This window comes from Macaca mulatta, chromosome 4 (assembly GCF_049350105.2).
Source record: "Macaca mulatta isolate MMU2019108-1 chromosome 4, T2T-MMU8v2.0, whole genome shotgun sequence".
In the NCBI taxonomy this organism is placed as follows: Eukaryota; Metazoa; Chordata; class Mammalia; order Primates; family Cercopithecidae; genus Macaca; species Macaca mulatta.
Window position 1 is genome coordinate 154,502,557 of NC_133409.1, and position 4,226 is coordinate 154,506,782.

A 4,226-nucleotide genomic window follows, 5' to 3' on the forward strand; every position below is an offset into this window, starting at 1 on the left:
GCATTTGGATTGTTTCCTTTTTTTTTTTTTTTTTTTTTTTTTTGAGAGTGAGTCTCGCTCTGTCTCCCAGGCTAGAGTGCAGTGGAGTGATCTTGGCTCACTGAAACCTTCCCCTCCCAGGTTCAAGTGATTCTCCTGCCTCAGCCTCCCGAATAGCTGGGACTACAGGCACCCACCACCACGCCCAGCTGATTTTTTGTATTTTTAGTAGAGACAGGGTTTTTCATCATGTTAGCCAGGATGGTCTCGATCTCCTGACCTCGTGATCCACCTGCCTCAGCCTCCCAAAGTGCTGGGACTACAGGCGTGAGCCACCGCACCTGGCCTGGATTGTTTCCTTCTTTTGCTTTACAAACAGAGTTGTGATGAATAGTCATGCATCTATTTTCCTTCTTATTTATTTATTTATTTATTTATTTATTTATTATTTGAGATGGAGTCTTGCTCTGTCGCCCAGGCTGGAGTGCTATGGTGTGATACTGGCTTACTGCACCCTGTGCCTCCTGGATTCAAGCAATTCTCCTGCCTCAGCCTCTTGAGGAGCTGAAATTACAAGCGCCCGCCATCATACCTGACTACTTTTTGTATTTTTAGCAGAGACAGGGTTTCACCATGTTGGCCAGGCTGGTCTCAAACTTTTGGCCTCAAGTGATTTGCCGGCCTCAGCCTTCCAAAGGGTTGAGATTACAGGAGTAAGCCACTGTGCCTGGCCCTTTTAATTTTGATAGTATATATTAGGGATAGCTTTGTAGAAGTGAATTTGTGGGTTAAATGGTAAATAATTATACCCTTTTTCTAGATACTGCAAATTTTCTGCCCTTGGAATTATACCATTTTCCATTCCCACCAGTACTCTATGAAAAGACTAATTTCTTGGCAACCTTGACAACAAAGTATGCTATTCAATCTAATTTAGTATGTATTTCACTTATTATGAGTAAGGTCAGTGTATTTGGGGTATCCATCACTTTGAGTATTTATCATTTCTGTGTGTTGGTTTCAGGTTCTCTCTTCTAGCTACTTTGAAATATACAATACATTGTTGCTAACTACAGTCACCCTACTCTACTATCAACATTAGAGGCTGGCTGTGGTGGCAGGCACCTCTAATCCCAGCTACTCTGGAGGCTGAGGCAGAAGAATCACTTGAACCTGGGAGGTAGAGGTTGCAGTGAGCTGGGATGGTGCTACTGCACTCCAGCCTGGGCAAGAGAGCCAGACTCCAACTCAAAAAAAAAAAAAAAAAAGAACCTATGCCTTCTATCTAATTATATGTTTGTACCCATTGACCAACCTCTCTTTGTACGCAGCTCCAACGCACACACCCTTCCCTGACCCTGGTGTCTATGATTCTACTCTCTACCTCCGTGAGATCAACATTTTTAACTCCCACATATGACTGAAAAGATGTGAAATTTGTCTTTCTGTTTCTCACTTACTTTACTTAACATAATGACCTCCAGTTCCAATTACAATGGATTATATTAACATCTTTCCTAATAATTAGTGATCTTTACATGTCTGGAATAAACCCCACTTGGACATCTGTATTATTGTTTTAAATGTGCTGTTGGATTCTGTTTACTATTAATTTTATTTAAGATTTAGGCATTACATTTCATATATTTCATATGTGAAATTGACCTGTAGTTTGCATTTTTAGTGCAAACTGAAATGTTTGTGATCAATGTTATACTAACTTTATAAAATACTGGTTTCTATGCTTCAAATAATTTAAGTAGCATTGTGATTTTTTGATATTTGACAGTTTGGTAGAATTTCTTTATGAAAGTATTTGAGCTTGGTGCCCTTTTTATTGAGTATGCCTGTTAAACTATTTTTTTTTTTTTTTTTTTTTTGAGACGGAGTCTCGCTCTGACACCCAGGCTGGAGTGCGGTGGCCGGATCTCTGCTCACTGCAAGCTCCGCCTCCCGGGTTTACGCCATTCTCCTGGCTCAGCCTCCCGAGTAGCTGGGACTACAGGCGCTCGCCACCTCGCCCGGCTAGTTTTTTGTACTTTTTAGTAGAGACGGGGTTTCACCGTGTTAGCCAGGATGGTCTCGATCTCCTGACCTCGTGATCCGCCCGTCTCGGCCTCCCAAAGTGCTGGGATTACAGGCTTGAGCCACAGCGCCCGGCCTAAACTATTTTTCTTAACTGGTCTGTTTAGACTTTCTGTCTCTACAAGGGTTAATTTGAGTATGCTACATTTATCTACAAAATCCATCAAGTTTGCCAGTTATTTGCTAGTTGTGTTATATTATCTCTGATGATTTCAAAAAAGGTCTTCTGTGTTGATTATTTCCTTCAGTTAGTTCTAATTTTGTGTATTTGCACTTATTTTCTCTTTGTTGGCTAGAGGTTTGTCTATTTTGTTGACTTTCAAATATCCAGCTTTTTTGTATCTTTATTAGTTCTACTTTGTTTCTAACTCATTCTCTGAATTTGTCCTTATAACCCTTCCTTCCTCATGCTTTTGTTTTATTTTGTTGTTCATTTAATAGCATCTTGAGCTGTGTTTGATTCATTTGTTGTTTTTCGTTGTTATCGATATAGGTATGTGAGGGAATAGATTTCCTTCTGATAAATACTTCAGCTCTATCTCACAGATTCTATGTCACATTTGCACTTTTGTCCTTTTCAAAAAAATTGTGTAATTAAAATTTGTATTTCCTTCTTGACTCGAGTTGTATTATAGCATGCTTTAACATTTTCAGATAGAAGGGACTTTTATTTTTTATTTTATCAATTTCTAGTTTTATTGCATGATGGTCAGAGAATGATGTTTGTGTAACTAATATGCTTTGGAACTTACGGAGGTTTTCTTCTGTGGTCCATTTTCATGTATGTTTCACAGGTACTACAAAAGAATGTGGTGCGGAGACAGAGGTATACTGGACCCAAACACTCTCACCACACTCTTCCCCGTTCCTTGATTATTTCCGGTAGTGCCCCTGAATCCACAGTTTTATGAAAAAACACACTTTATTCTTCTTGTATGCGACCCATTGCAAACTTTTTTATTTTTTTAATAAAGTATTCAAGTGTGATTGACGTCCCTTTAATATCAGTTGGGCTGATAATAGGATTAGATAATTCTATTATTCATCACATCCCCTTATCTTGTCTGTCTGCCCATTTAAGTTACTCTCCAAATATTGGCTGAGACCCTGTGGGTTCGTTGGGCTGGGAGGCAGAAATCCAGAGCTCAGAGAATGAGGTTAGTGAGCCAGACCCGGCACACGGAGGGCATGATGAATCGTTCATGCTGGTGTTGAATGTATACCGCCCTCGTATCTTTTTCTGCCGAATCGGGACCGGACCAGGAGCAGATTCTGCCCGAAAGGGAGCGCGATCTGGCGCGCGCTCCTCTTCCTAGCGCCCAAGTCCGCGCCTCGCTGGGCTTAGCACTCCGGCCGCCGGCGGGACGGACGCTCGGGTCCAAAGCAGTGGCTGCACCGACACGAACCTGTCTGCTTTTGTCCACCTGTCTTCCCTCGCCATCTGCATCTAATATGGTCTCTAAATGCTTCGCTTTGTACTTTGTGACTTTCTCGCAGCCCTTTAAAGCAGCGGAGAAAGAAAGGAGACAGTCAAAACTCAGGAGAAAATTTCATCCCTGGTTCTTCTAGTGGTGGCCGGGAAGTGACTCCGGACTGACAAGCAGAAAAATCCCAGGACCATCAATAGAGGCCTTCGGTGTAGAATGCGGTTTGCTCAGCTATCAGCAAACAGGGACACAAAACCTAAATTTAAGATATAAGAAATAGCTAAATAAAGTAGACTTTGGCTTGTTACAACTAATTGTTCTGAAACGTAGCAAAATGGTCAGATTCTGTCTTGAATATATTCTCGAGAGAATAGTTTCGATAAGGGGGTGTAGCTCAGTGGTAGAGCGCGTGCTTAGCATGCACGAGGCCCCGGGTTCAATCCCCGGCACCTCCAGTTGTTTTTGTGTTTAAATTCTTTTCCATTGCTTTACTTTCTTTTCCTTGTTAAACAGAAACCAAACGTATTTTACAAAGGTTTCGCCATTAATATTAGTGCTGTTCCATTTCTACTCGTCAGCCTTGACACGACTCACGGGGGCTGCCCAAGCAAAAGGTGGAAAAGATGGAGCTGGAAGACAAAGACGGCTCCCGATTCCAAAACTTCAATGGCGTCGCCAAATTGACGAGCTCATTAACCTTTGGGGTATTATTACTTTGCAGTATTATTATTTAAA

General features: G+C 41.5%; 1 non-coding gene across 1 annotated transcript; it reads left to right on the plus strand.

Annotated features, from left to right (window-relative positions):
• The first annotated feature begins 3,874 nt into the window (after window positions 1–3,874).
• Window positions 3,875–3,946, plus strand: TRNAA-AGC (transfer RNA alanine (anticodon AGC)). Its single transcript has one exon. It is a non-coding gene; the product is annotated as a tRNA-Ala (tRNA).
• Window positions 3,947–4,226: the final 280 nt, after the last annotated feature.